Here is a 16,114-nt window from a genome sequence, read left to right as displayed (position 1 = left end):
TCACAGCTGGAAGAGGCGACGAGAGCTCCGCAAGGCACAGGAACAGCTAAATTTACCTCAACATATGCTGATAACGGTACATAAATTATTATATTTTATTTTCTTAATATTTATCTTGTGGCACAACCATCTTAGTGAAAAATAAGAAAAAATACATTTTTGTCAGACTAGAAATAATACTTGTAAATCAAATATAATATTATTTAATTATAATAAATTATGACAACATTACCGATCGACGCATAATTGTCATTTAATGTTGTTATTGTAGGATTGTACAACTCGTTGGGGATCAACATATGCCATGGTAGTAAAAATTCTGGAACAGCTTCCTGCCATCAAAAGGGTTTTTGCTGATGACAAGAGCCGTCGAACACTCCCAAACGTGACCTGGCAGGACATTGCTGTACTAGAGGCTGTCAGGGATGGATTGAAGCCTGTCGCAGAATTTACTGATATATTATTCGTGTTGGGTGGGGTGGGGTTGAGCATTGTGAGCCGGTGTGTGTGTGTTGTTGTGTTTTGTTGTGCTGTCTTTGACTGTGATATTTGCTCTGCTGTTTTGCTTCTTTTTTTGCTTTGATGTACTGGAGGACCCCCTCGAAAACGAGATGTTTCATCTCAAGGGGTTAATCCTCGCAATAAATATATGTTTATAAATAAATAAATAAATAAATTATCAGCTGAAAATTACGTGACAGTCTCATCTCTGCTGCCCGTGCTGCAGCTAACAAAGGATATCCTGAAGGAGGAGGAGACTGATGTGGAGATGACAGCAGGAATTAAACGGAGGATTTTGGAGAAACTCGACTCGAAATATGACGACAGTACCCTCCAACTAATGCGCAAAGCTACCCTCCTTGACCCACGCTATAAGGGCGAACACATCGATGCCGCACAACTTGATGTGATCAAATCACAGCTTGAGGTTGAGATGGTGGCATACTGGAATGAAAAAAATATGCCACCTGTACCCATCAGAGTGGAGGAGGAAGAAGAAAAAGATGCGGCAGGTACGTCATCAGGTGAGAAACAGCCGGCTAAGAGGATCAAAACACTGGGTCGTCTTCTTGGCAGAGCAAAGCCGTCTATGTCCACATCCACACCTGTAGACCAGCGAGCAAAATCTGAAATCACGTCTTACTTAAAAGAGGAAGTAATTGATGGTGATGACAAGCCACTGGACTGGTGGAAAGAAAATAGATGCCGTTTTCCTTTAATGGCAAACCTGGCAAAAAAATACCTGTGCGTTACCGCAACTAGCACCCCTTCAGAGCGTGTGTTTAGCGCAGCCGGCAACATAATTACTCCCCTTCGCAGCCTACTCAAACCAGAAAAAGTTAACCAGCTTGTTTTTTTGGCAAAAAATCTGTAGACGGAAGCATTAGGCCTACTCTTGCATCGTAAACAGTCATATTGTTTCAAATCTGTAAGCAATGTAACTAAGATTGCATTATTTTAGTTCTTGGTTAAGGTTTTTTTTTTTTTTTTTTGCTTTTTTTTTATTGAAACGTGTTTGGCTATTAGCGACAAGATAAACACTCCTTTATGTTAAATATGTTAAACAAGTTGGAGTTTGAAATAAACCTGCTTTTCATTTTCATAGCCGACTGATTATTGTGCATTTATTCTGAATACGCATCATACATTTGCGGCTTGCAAGGAATATGACGATTTTTAAAAGAGAATCACTCCTCTTTGAAAACGTATAGCCTATTACAAGCGACTTTAAAACTAAATTTCCTTCATTCACAAATTATGTCAAGCCTGCTTGTTATAAAGAGACATCATTCTTGTACAGCTGTTATTTTAGCCATGTTAAAAAAAACGGCAAAACTGCATTATTTTCATTTTGTTTTAGTTGCATAAAGTGTAAACAACAACAAAAATAACATAACTAGCCTATACAATAACAAAAAAATATATATTATTAGCCTACATAATTTTGTATATTAACACTGATCAATTTATGTATGATTTTTTTAAATATATTCCTCTGGTGTCTGGTTGGTGAAAGTTACGCGACGATGACAGTGTGAATCTATGCAAGGGCCATATGGACGATAGCTAATAAAAATGACGATAATACGGCTTAATACGGTTGTTGTTTTTTAAAAATTATTTTTAGGGAATTATTATTATCAAAGTACAATTCAGTAATTGTAACTTTGATCATAAGAATTGCCTAAAATAATATTTAAAAAACAACAACCGTATTATCGTCATTTTTATTAGCTATCGTCCATATGGCTGACTATCGTCGATAGACGATAGTATCGTCTATCGGCACAACCCTAGCTACAATGATAAATTAGACCATACATCCATACATCCATACATCCAATACATCCAATACATACAATACATACACTACAGGTTTTCTTTCTTTACTGGCTGAATGTTTTGTGCCCAAGATTTAATTAGATTGTTTTAAAGATTTATGAATACATTTCTCTCTGGTTTTGTTTGGCAGCTGTAGTACATGTTTATGATTATTAGAAGAACATTAGAACACAATCTAAAAAAAGCTTTTTAAAGCAGAGGTTAAAAATCACAAAATTTAAAATAAATAATTACAAAAGCACAGACTACATTTTAACTGGTAAGATGAATCTGAGCTTAGTAATTGACAGTATATTAGCCTACATTTGATTTACCATTACAATAGTCCCTTTACAGTTATCGCTATCATAAAAATACACTTGTAGATTTAAAATTCTAAATAAGGCACATCTAATGTCCAAATAACAAATATTTTAGCATATAAATATATATATATATATATAAAATGTACTTTATTATGTCTTTCAATTCAAACACATTTAACACAATTATACAAATGGACAGTTCCTTTAAAGACATCATATTTTCCCCCAATAAATATTCCTTATTTTTCCTTCTACTTTTTTTCTTTTGTGATCATACCCACCAACACACGATTAGAACAATAACCAAGAAGTACATAGTTAGACACTTTTACATATGATTTAAGGGGGAAAAGACAAAAAACAATAAATAAATTAGTAAAAATTTAACATTCACATATTTATATCAAACTCTTATAATGACACATAATTCCTAATAGTTATTCAAGTAATATTATTTAAATATCAAATATTAAATAAGTCAATAAATAAAATAACAAATAACTAGAAATAAAAGGGAGGGAGGGTTGTAGTTAATGTAGGCTAATATATATTCCTTTATTTTATGGAATATTCTTTGATTTTAGAGTTGCACATATCTTTTCAAAATGTATACATTTGCTCTTAATTTCATGTTATCCTCTCCATAGTGTACGTTAGAAACTAAATCTACTCATAAAAATATTGCATTAAAAGCTGTAATTCTCAGCATTCTAAATAAGTATATGTCATATTTATTAAGTAGCATAGGTCCTATACCCAAAACTATATTTTGTATCTTTATATATTTAGTTTCTTAAAGGGACAATAAGTAGCTTTTTAGGTATTTTATTATCTAAAATCAATATTTTTATTCATAAATATGCCCTCAATGGTGTACAAATACCTCTGCCAATGATCAGACTAATCCTCGTAAACGAAGAATTTATTATCTTTATATACATGGGACGGGTAGGTCCACGGAGGCTTCCATGTAGTTCCGCCATCTTGAAAAACTATGATAGCAGAGAGGGACAAAAAGTACTAGGCCAACGCATTTCCACAACGCGTTTCGTTCAGAACCAGCGTCACGTGACTGAAGCCAGCAGAAGCGGAGGAGCAGAGCAGTGAGAGGCGCTTGTCACTGCCGCGGCAAGTTTAAAAGGATGCACACTGCACGGTTATTTATACACCGTTCATTCATACATATGCTGAGTCACAGGATAAGGAGTCCTCGTCGTCGAAAAAGTCCAAAATAGATCGTAAAAGGAAACGTGACCGGAGATTACAAAAACAAGGGTTAATGTCGGGATTGCTAATGCAGGAGAAAGCTTTCAAAACAAGAGATGCTGAAGTTGCCTGCTTTCTTCTCGACAGGTAAGTCAATGTTACGGTCTTAATTACAAGCTTATTTTTCATTGCTTGGTTGTGAACTTTATTATATAGATAGTAGAACATTTATAGTTATATCTATTTATCTATTCATAGTAAGTTAAACAGGCTCTTTGATGAATAGCAGCTATTGAGTAAAGTAACGTTAGAGAAGGCACGGATGATGATGATGATGATGATGACTAACAATGCACGTACTTCTAAAATATAACGAATAAAGGCGGCATTACTACTAACTACCATAGTTAATGTTTTTCACAGTCAGTAATTTATACTGTAACATTCTTTTTTTCGTTGATTCAAGTTTCAGTTTGTTTTAAATAACAAACCTGTTCACCCGAAGAAAAACTCGAAGTGCTATTATAAGACATCCTGTCATAGCTTTTTGGTACATAACGTCTACCGTAGATGCAACACGCATTTGAAAAAGTGAGGCGCTGGAGAGCATTATTCGTTTGAATGCAAAATACAGTTTCACCACTAGATGGGGGAAATTCCTACTTAGTGTCCCTTTAAAAAACAAGTAATAAAAACTCAGTGAGTGTTTTAGCGCAATGTTCTCACCTCATGGGATCACAACACTAAGAGATAGTAAATGAAAGAGAAAATAAGTTGCTCGAGAATATAACTTTCTCTTGAAATTCAAATCAACTTTCTGAAATCAAATATCGGATCAATGATGTGAATGCCGAGTAATTATAGCGTCAAAATGAAAAGGATCATCAAATTTCTCAAAAAAAAAAAGAAGCGTTTTTAAATTTTGTTCAACCATTTCTTAATTTTACTTATATTTTGCAGTTTTTTCTGCAAAATCCACACTTACCTTATCCTTATATTGTTTGGAGCACTTGTTTACAGCTTAAATGTGCAATTAAATGATTCTTCCGCTTTAATTAACGAAAAATTTAAATAAATTTCACGTTTTTGTTTTGGTTGATCGAGCCTCATTGACTTGGATTAAACGTATTTATACGTTTTGTGTGGAATTGACCCTTGGTGTGAGCGAGACAACAATAGTTTTATAGGTGAAAAGGCAATATTTTTCTTATTTCCCTTCATATAAAGTTAATTAATTTTTGAAGCATAAAGGAAAGATTTGATCAATTTTTTTTTCTAATATTATTGTAAATTTTAGAAGCTATCGATTGCAATTTGTTTCAACTCGATAGCTATTATGGTTGCCGAGAAATTTGCAAAAAAATGATTTTTTTCTGTAATTTCCAGGAAATCCCAAATCTTTTCCTGCATTTTTTTTGTGCGTTCCCGAGATTAGACCTTCCTTAACATAATGCCGAAAACCCGAAGTCTCTAGGTGGTCTGGTTGAGGAGTAGATAGAAGTGCAAGATTGGTGCGCACAGACGCACAGAACAGAAATCATGAGTTAACAAGCGCAATTTTGTCCGGTGGAAAATTGCGCTAAAAATCTTCCCTGAATTAGGCTACTTGTAACACTCTCTCAATATTAGAGATGTCACATCAATAAAATACAAACAGTTCAGTCATCTCACATTGCAAAAGTGATGTGTATTATATAAACACCCAGAAAGTACATATCATTAATCCAACACATAAACAAAGTCCAACTGGTCAATACTCATCATAGTTCCCATCGTCTTTGCACTGACAAATGAGTCACATAACTCTTACCACAACCTTCATTAGTCCCAGACAAATGTACCCCAGTCTTTGGTGCTGCATTGTGTCAAAAAGTCCAATGTCACGAAACACTCCAAAACAACACAAGTAAATCCTGCCAGCGAGGCATGCTGCAAACAAGGATATCCACCTGGTAAGTTTGAGGTCCGTCAATTGGAAGAGTTCCCGGGAAAACAACACCCCACACCTTGGTTCCTACCCCCTTATATACACAAGCTGTGTCCCAATGTTGAAGGCTGCATCCTTCGAAGGACGCAGACTTCAAGGATGCAGCCTATGCGTCCTCTGAAGGACGCACCATGTAGCCTTCCTAGGATTTCCTAATTGTGCAGCCAGGTGTTCCCGATCACCGCTCCTGGCGCCAAGCAACGGTGCGAGAGGACAGCTGCTATCCTGATCATTTTTGATAACTGAGTAAACAGCTATGGAGCCAGAATTGGCTATTGTCATTTTTATGTTTTATATTTTACTGGAGGTCATGGTGTGCCCCGGCGCTGCCGGATCATGTATTTTCGGTTTAGCCCTGTTTGAATACAAAACCCAATTTAATATAAAAAGTCCAGTATTTCTCGCGCTCGTCATCTGCAGCTGTCACGGTTGCCAGGCGACAAGAACAATCCTTCATAGGCTAGACCGGTCCGAGCGCTTCAGATGCGCCCTTTGATATGGGACGCTGCTGTAGTTAGCAACAATTTGTTAATATTGTGACAATAAGCCTACATTTTGTTACTTTAATTTTCGGAACTGCATATTTCGTTAAGTATTCACTTTACAAATGTGAAGTAACCTGAAGTACTTTTTTCCCTCACATCACAATGGCCCTCATTTATCATTCTTGCGTAGAAACGGGCGTATATATTGGCGTAAGATTATGCTTACACTCCTCTAATCGCCTGATTTATGAAGCTGTGCGTACCTTTGAAATCCAGGTGTACGCAATACCTGCCCTTGATAAATGCCGCGGCTGAAAACGAGCGTCATTAGAATAACACGCCCCTATATATTCAAGTCTCCGCTCCCCCCACGCCCTCATTTTACGCCATGGACACACGGAAGACGGCAAAGAAGAGAAACTTCTTTGAGAAAGAGAAAGCGAAACCAGGGAAGTGGAAAGAAACAAAATTGATTTCTAGATTTTTATTATTAATGACGCTTATTGTTATTTAGAAGAAGAATGTCGTTATTATTATTATTATTATTATTATTATTTAAAAGAAGAAGAATGTCATTTTTATTATTTTGTCAGTCTGAATTTTTTTTTTTTTTGGTCATTGAAAGCCTTTCATTACTAAACCCCGTGCACACCTGCCGGGCCTAACCCTGGCCTAACCATCGTTTCAAAGAATAGTACAACGGCGAGCGCGTCGAGACTCGAATATAAACGCCTCGTCCGTTTGGGGAGCTGCGCGCGCAGTCTGCGGAGACTAGCGCTGCGGAGCCAGGCGAAAGTATTTAACAAGGCTTGAAACGTCAGGTAAAGCGCACAGGCTCGCAACTTAAGGAATACATATGCCTACAATTCAAATGCTTTGGTAAAGTCACACAAATTAAACATTGAAGTCCATGTTGCACAAAAATAAACACTTAAGTTTATAATTACTATGTTGTTGTTTTTTTTTTACAGTGGGTCATAATATATCATATCTTTTAGTTTGTCAGTGCGTTGTGTGGTTTTAGAAATAGTTTTTCTGCGCATTCCCGCACTCGAAACGTGCGTACACCACCTCCTGAGCTGGCGTAGGATTTGAGCGTGCCGTACGCCAACGTCCATATTGATAAATCTCAAAGTCACCGTGGTTTTGGGTGTACGCCAGGTGTACGCTGGAAATTTGGTGTACGCACTTTTGATAAATGAGGGCCAATGTGATTACATTACACTACACAAAAGTATATAATGTAACAACCAGATATTACTGTATATTGAAAATATACAGAAGTAAAATGCAACATAGCCTACGCAGTAATGCAGTAGTAGCCTAATATAAATGCAGTAGTTATTAAAAGTAGCCTACTTTTTTCAGAAAGCCGTCGATTGAATCAGCCCTGCAAACTGTTGGTAGACAACTTAGTGGATAGTGGAAATATGCACTTTAACACTCTGGAGACCATCCCAGATGATGTCCCACCAGCAGGAGGCATTACCAGGGGCAGCCCATCCTGGTCCAGCAGCTCCAGCGTCTCCCTGCTCAGCTCAATAGAGTCTACATCATTTTTTTCTTATTTTATGTATTGTAAAATTAAATGTTTATGTTGATTTTGATATGTTTAACGAATTTTGTAAATAGTTGGAAAAAGTACTTTAATGTAGCCTATAGAACAAATGATTTTCATTTACCAATTTTATTTGAAAAAATAAAAAGGTATAGAATTTGTTTCATGCAGAAAGTATTACTGTCATTACAAAAATAAACAATGTCCAGAACAATTCATTCTCTTTTATTTACACAATTAAAGTTGCATAAAAATAAATGTACATAATTTTTCTTTTAAAAAATAAAAGTGAAAAAAGTTAAACAAGAATATGTAGAAAATATATATATTTTTCAATCATTCTCTCAAGAAGAGAAAACAGCCTGTCCATCCTCTTCCTTCTTTCCTGTGCACTCCTTGCCTCTGCCTCCATCTGTAGTTGCATTTCTTCTCTGATCAAGTCCAAAAACTCATCCTGTCTCGCCGCCTTTGTGCTGGTGCTGCTGCCCCTGGCTCCTCCTCACCGTGGGCACCCACTACTGAACTCGGCCCTGTGTGTCCTCAGGGATTGAGGCGATGAGGACAGGGGGGTTGGTGCAATGCATCTGTCCCAACACCTCATCCATGAGGACAAACCAGGGCCAAGCTTCAGCAGTGGGTTTCCCACTCACACCCTCTCCTGTCCCAGGACACTTGCAATCCTAAAGGCAGAGCAAATGAACCATGGCTTGTTAAAAACAACAGGACAATTCATTTCAGCAAACATGTGTGAATTACTTTTCTTTATATATATATATATTTATATATATATATATATATATATATATATATATATATATATACCCATTTTTTTCTGAATTGTTCTAAAAAAGCAGAAAAGGGTACTTAACACAGAGGAGCAATCTTAAGTGCATTGTTAACACTGCAAAATATGACACATCAAGACATGCATACAAAATACTTAAGAAATCATATTTCTGTATACTAAAATTTGATTAAACCACATTGCTTGCATGACAGCACTACAAAAACACATAAAAGTGAAACTTATCTACTGCTTTTCTTATTGTTTTGGGCTTTATTGGGTGAGTGATATTTCTTATAATACACAAGTGCAAATATTACAAATAGGTCGTTAAACTAATAACGTTATTACCACAAGTTTTGCCTAAAACTACCTGATAAATGAAGCCACGCAATGGTGACGAAGGAGTTAAGAAGAAGTTTATAAGAAAATTAAACTGGTTTCGCTAGCTATTTGAGTAAATGAAAACATAATACTTACATTTAAATGTGAATTTGCTGTCCTCCACCGATCTAGTCTCGGCCGCCTTTAACAATAAATAAATAAATAAATAAATGCTGTCTTCAACGGCGCGCAATGACTTATGGGGTAGAATAGGCCGCTAAGTGTCCATTTATGTATCCTTCTTTTCACGGGGAAACGAAGGGTGCATTTGGCGTCGCTTTTGAATCAGGGAAGCCTTCGTCGCGGCGCGATGACGCAACCGGCCTTCGAATACGGCCTTCGAAGGATGGAGAATTGAATTGGGACAGCCTTCATCGAGCCGCGGTGACGCAATCGGCCTTCAAATGCGACCTTCCAAGGATGCAGCCTTTGAATTGGGACGTCCTTCGTCGCGCCGCGGTGACGCAATCGGCCTTCAAATGCGGCCAATCGGCCTTCAAATACGGCCTTCGAAGGACGCAGCCTTCACTTTGGGACACAGCTATATACAATCACCATTCATGAAGAAAACACCAAACAGGAAGAAACAAAAACAGGAAATAATATAAGAGTCCAGCACAGCATTATAGGAAATGGAGTCAAGAACTTCATAGCATTAGAAACCAAGATACAACTTGATAACCTTAATCCAATTCCCATTCTTGCATAACACACTGACATAAATTAAATATAAATATGTAGAGGTGCTACATTAGGGTGACCATATTCCAGGGGGCTGTTCCATAAACCAAGATTAGAGTATAAGCCAGGCTTATTTCGGTTAGTCAGGCTTATTTTTGGTAGATTCGGTTTCATAAAGCAAACTTAAAAAAGTTCAAACTCAGTTACCCTGGCAACTTATGCTGGGAAACTAGCCTGGTCCAGGGCAGGCTAACTGTCAGGCTAAGCCTCAGTTGTTACACAGATCCTCTAACACTGACCAACAAGAACACAATGATATTACCACTGACACTCTCTCATACCATTATTGGACTTTATTAACCACTATTAGTCCAAACATAAATACACAGTATACAGAAAATCAACTTAAATAAGGCTACAATGATAAATTAGACAATATAGACTTATGAATACATTTCTCTCTGGTTTGTTTGGCAGCTGTAGTACATGTTTATGATTATTAGAAGAACATTAGAACACAATCTAAAAAAAAAGCTTTGTAAAGCAGAAGTTAAAATCACAAAATTAAAAATAAATAATTACAAAAGCACAGTATGAATTTTAACTGGTAAGATGAATCTGAGCTTAGTAATTGACAGTATATTAGCCTACATTTGAATATATCATAAAAATACACTTGTAGGTTTAAAACTCTAAATAAGGCACATCTAATGTCCAAATAACAAATATTTTAACATATATATATATGTATATATATATATATATATATATATATATATTATGTAGGCTACTTTATTATGTCTTTCAATTCAAACACATTTAACACAATTATACAAATTGACAGTTCCTTTAAAGACATCATATTTTCCCCCAATAAATATTCCTTATTTTTCCTTCTACTTTTTTTCTTTTGTGATCATACCCACCAACACACGATTAGAACAATAACCAAGAAGTACATAGTTAGACACTTTTACATATGATTTAAGGGGGAAAAGACAAAAAACAAATAATAAATATTAATAAAAATGTAACATTCACATATTTATATCAAACTCTTATAATGACACATAATTCCTAATAGTTATTCAAGTAATATTATTTGAATATCAAATATTCAATATAAGATAAGCAAATAAATAAAATAACAAATAACTAGCCTAGAAATAAAAGGGAGGGAGGGTTATATAAAAATTTAGTTAATGTAGACTAATATATATTCCTTTATTTTATGGAATATTCTTTGATTTTAGAGTTGCACATATCTTTTCAAAATGTATACATTTGCTCTTAATTTCATGTTATCCTCTTCATAATGTAAAGTACATTAAGAATATATTATATTATATTATATTTATAATATATAAAAAATACATTCTAGAAACTAAATCTAACCACTCATTTAAAACTGGGGATTCTTGCTTTATCCAAAAAAATATTGCATTAAAAACTGTAATTCTCAGCATTCTAAATAAATATACATCATATTTATTAAGTAGCATAGGTCCTATACCCAAAACTATATTTTGTATCTTTATATATTTAGTTTCTTAAAAAAAATCTTCCCTGAATTAGGCTACTTCTGTTCACTAAAGTACTTCTGTTCGCTAGAAGTTCACTGCAACTTATCCAACATCCTAAAGATAAATTATTATAATTAGAAGATATTTCTAGTGTTATAAAATATCGCATATTAATTTTCCAAGCAAAATGTATATTTTAGTCAGAATTATTGCGCTCCTATTTGCCGCGCATGCGCGCAGCGGCGCTCGTTCAATATGAAGATTAGCAGTAAAATGGATACATTTGCATGACTTTCTAACATTTACAGATGGAGAATATAACTGTAAAATGTAAGTTTTGCACTGAGGGGGGAAAAAAAACATGTCACAAACGCATAAAACAGCACAAAAAATAGGCTGTTTGATGGTGGATCGATTTGATCCACGATCGACCTCTAGGGCTGCTTCAGAAACGCGTGCACACGCAATTATCTAGACTTGATAAACCTGGATCAAATTAGTGAGATTGCGTGAACTTCAATTACCTTTTATGGAACCACTTTAGCCCCAATTTATTTGTTAGGCTCATTCAAGTCCGGTTTTGGAGTTTAATCCTCGCTTTTCTAAGCGGCTTTTATGGAACAGCCCCCAGGTCATGTACGGCCGGGATTTCGAGATCGCCCAAAATATCCGCGATTTGGCTTTTGCTTTCTTGTCGCCATTCATTTTGTTTACATGTACACCTTTTGATTCAGTAGTACTGAATTAATTCCGATTGGTTAATCTGAATGTAGTGTTTACATGAACGCTAAACAAGTGATCGGTTGATGTGCGTGTAAGCATTGCTAAGAAAATTCCTGTGTTTTCGTCTCGATCGGGATCCGTGTGAATCAGAATGCATGACCAGGGGGGTATTGCACAAAAGCAAGATAAGGGATTAAGCTGGGATTTTCCAGTTATCCTGGCTGAATTTAGCCCTGACTCGGTTGCATGAAGGGAGGCTAAATTAATCTACATTAAGTTACTATGGAGATTTACACTTTGCAGCTAGCCTGCTCCGGAGCAGGCTAACAACCAGGCTAAGATTAATCCTAGTGATTTATCGGCTAGTTCCTCCCTAAATCCTACTAGATATTAATGTGTTTTGGTCATTTCATGGTCCTGCATTAAAAAAATATGATTATTTAAAAAAAGTCATTCATCTAATTATGCGTACTGTTATTTTAGTTATTATTGAAAACTGCTGTTCATTTCACTGTCAGAGGTTTGATGAATATATATATTATTCGAGATTTAAAGCGTTTATTGTCATACACACAGTGAGGAAAGCAGATTTTCCTGAGCAATTATTACTTTGCTGTCCACAATGAATGCCAACACAGTGCAAAAGAACTATACTATACAGAGTCTTCCGAGATTATGTTTTGTATTCGCAGCTGAGTTCTCTGGTGTGCTGCTGGGGGACAAAGGTTATGCCTGTGAGACATTTCTGATGACTCCCCTTACAGACCCCCAAACCCCAGCACAGCAAGCTTACAACCATGCCCATGCCAAAACCAGGGCTCGAATTGAAATGACCTTTGGCCTCCTGAAATCACGATTTCAGTGCCTGCACCACCTGAGGGTCTCCCCAGACAGAGCATGCGACGTGACTGTTGCCTGCACAGTGCTGCACAATATTGCCAGCCTAAGAAAAGAAAGGGCTCCCAGAGTTGCTTTGGATGTTGATTGGGACAATGCTGCCATATTTCCAGATAACAGAAATGGTAGACTTGTTAGAGAACAATACATTGCAAATTATTTCAGTTAATTTAGTTTTGATTTAGCCCATCCCTTAATAAAGGATAATGTAGGCTATATAACTTTTTCATGTGTACATGCATTTTATTTGGCATCAGTAGCACACACTGTGGTTATCTTCCCAAATTCTAGTTCCACTTCACTGGATCAATAACTATAAAGTGTACTTGACATTCATAAAAAAAGTTACAAGACCACAATGGTTTTGGAATATTTTTCTTTTATTATTTTGCTGTTATCACTTGTCAGCTTGGAGCTTTGGAGAGAAGAAATTATGATGATTAATACATTGTGTTACAGTCATGGTTACAGTATGAACTGAAGTCACTTACTTCTCTTTCTAGTTTCTGGATTTCCAGTTCTAGTTTCCTCAGTGTCTTGCGTTTAATTTGCATCTCAAGGTCCATGTCCTGCAGCTTTCTTTTACTCACATCAATCTTGACTTCTGTCAGCTCGATCTGTCTCTTAAGATGTGTTGTGTAGAGATTTCTGACAGTTTGTGAATTCTGTGAACACCTTTTAGTTAGCATAGCAGAATTTTTGCATAATGTAAATTTACTTTAGGTGATACTCACTATGTTACCAGGCTGCTTATCAGGCTGCCCAATGTCAGGATCCTTTAACAAATGATATTTTCTATTAGTACCACTTCCCTGACTTCTTATCTATTATAAACTTAAAAAATGTGTCTATTTCCACAAAATTGACATGATACCTCGAGCCTTCTGGAGTCCAGCGACACGGTCTCATCATCGGCAGAAGTGCACTCCACTGCTGTAGATGTGGCTTCCCTCTGCCATATTCATTACTTGTATTGATATTTTTGACAGAACATGCAAAGCCTATGATTTAATAAAGAATACTCACCGGCGAATCATAGTCTGGTGGCTCCAAAAGTGTAAGGGTGTTACCAGCCACTGCAAGGTATAAGGCAAAGTCACACAGTCCACATAACAAAATATAAATGGATTTCAATATTTTCCATGTGCAGTAGTATGACAATAATGTACATTGTATGAAGAGGCCAGTATCCTTTGCTGGGCCAGAGTCAGTGGCTGTCCCTCCCTGGATCCCTTCAATCACTGGCTTCCCTTTATTTAAGTCCAGGGCCAGCTCCTCTGCTGGGGTGAAGTCTTGGGTTGGAGGGCCACCCCCCGTACCAGATATATGACTTTTTTTTTTATTGCTAAAATCAGCACAGATAATAAAATGTCAGCAAACATGTCACCTATGTTCTCAGCAAACAAGTCACTTACCAGCCTGCAAAATACTCTTGTATTTAATCTTGACTTGCTGCCAAGTCCTTTTTTGGCCAGACATGTTTGTTCTTTAAGAGGAATAGATAGATACAAATGATAAAATAGATTAGATGGATAAAAATAGAGCAAATGATCTGATTATAGATTACATCAAATCAATTAGAAACAAAACCTACATACAAATAGATAGTAAATAGTAATAGTAAAAAGATTAAACAGATTAGAGACATAAAAGAAACTAAATATATCAAATAGATGCACATAGTGGGTAAGTGTTTGCAATTATTCTTCATGTTAAATGCATGTCCACTGGACACATTTAAGGCAAAGTATACAATTATTTTTGAAAATGACAAGTAACTGAAAATGAATTGTAAATACAAGTAAAATTAATTGTAATTATGAGGGTTTCAGTGGAGCACTGGTTATTTGGACTACTTACGCATTCAATCGGTCCGCTATTGTTTGCCAAGCATTCTCTCTTTGCTTTATTACAGCAGCTGTATTGCCTTTTTTACAAATTATATGTTTCACTTCTTCATATGTTTCCATAAGAAGCTGTTGCTCATTAGGCGAAAAGTATGCCGCACGGGTTTTGTCCATTTTTGCATCGGTGATTCTGTGATCGATTTCGCGATCTTTTTAAGAATGCCGTGAACGTGCATTTATCCAAACTATATACACCTGGCTTGACATATCCGCACGTTCTCATCCTGGCTCAGCAAACGTGCAACGGATTAAGCCAGGATGCACTGATTAAACTAGGTCAAGCCGCGACTGTTCTGTTATCCTGGCTTTCTTAATTCTACTTTTGTGCAATACCCCTCTGAAAAGCTGGCACGTACGTGTCAGTGTCAAATAACGTAATAATGTAAACATAATGAATGGTGACTGTAGAAAGCAAAAGACGAATCCCGGGCATTTTGGGCGATCTCGAAATCCTGGCCAGATATGTCCTGGTTAAACAGGACGTATGGTCACCCTAGCTACATACTTCTGTTCAGTTTTCTAAGTATAAAATATATGAGTGTAATGAGCTAGAAGTTCACTGCAACTTATCCAACATCCTAAAGATAAATTATTATAATTAGAAGATATTTCTGGTGTTATAAAATATCGCATTTTAATTTTCCAAGCAAAATGTATATTTTAGTCAGATTATTGCGCTCCTATATGGCGCGCAGCAGCGCTCGTTCAATATGAAGATTAGCAGCAAAATGGATATATTTGCATGACTTTCTAACATTTACAGATGGAGAATATTACTGTTAAAATGTAAGTTTTGCACTGAGGGGGGGAAAAAACATGTCACAAACGCATAAAACAGCACAAAATATACACTGTTTGATGGTGGATCGATTTGATCTATCGACCTCTAGGGCTGCTTCAGAAACGCGTGCACACGCAATTATCTAGACTAGATAAACCTGTATTAAATTAGTGAGATTGCGTGAACTTTAATTACCTTTTATGGAACCACTTTAGCCCCAACTTATTTGTTAGGCTCATTCAAGTCCGGTTTTGGAGTTTAATCCTTTTGGAGTTTAATCTTTTCTAAGCATCTTTTATGGAACAACCCTCTGCTATCCACAACCAGAGTCACACTGTCAAAAACAAAGCAAACAACAAATTTCAATAGATATGAAGTGATGGATTTTGATAAAATATGATTGTAAATGTTATAATAGTGATTTTATAATTTCTTAATATGAATGTGGGAGGAGACTGGCCAGCAATCAGTTTCAGGTGTAGGTGGTTAGGTCTATCATTAAGATCGCATAAAGGGTTCTTACAGCAACAGGAGGTGGTTTTTCTGCAGT

At 36.2% G+C, this 16,114-nt stretch overlaps 1 long non-coding RNA gene across 1 annotated transcript; it reads right to left on the bottom strand.

The window, feature by feature from the left end:
• Positions 1–13,320: 13,320 nt before the first annotated feature.
• On the bottom strand, positions 13,321–13,965 carry LOC311298988. The gene is made up of 3 exons (XR_014629021.1): positions 13,751–13,965; positions 13,611–13,652; positions 13,321–13,541 (listed from the first exon to the last, which is right to left on the bottom strand). It is a non-coding gene; the product is annotated as an uncharacterized lncRNA (long non-coding RNA).
• Positions 13,966–16,114: the final 2,149 nt, after the last annotated feature.

Source organism: Rutilus rutilus, assembly GCF_951802725.1.
Source record: "Rutilus rutilus genome assembly, chromosome: 10".
In the NCBI taxonomy this organism is placed as follows: Eukaryota; Metazoa; Chordata; class Actinopteri; order Cypriniformes; family Leuciscidae; genus Rutilus; species Rutilus rutilus.
Note: the sequence above shows the minus strand (reverse complement) of the source record. Positions and strands in the feature narration are given on the sequence as shown.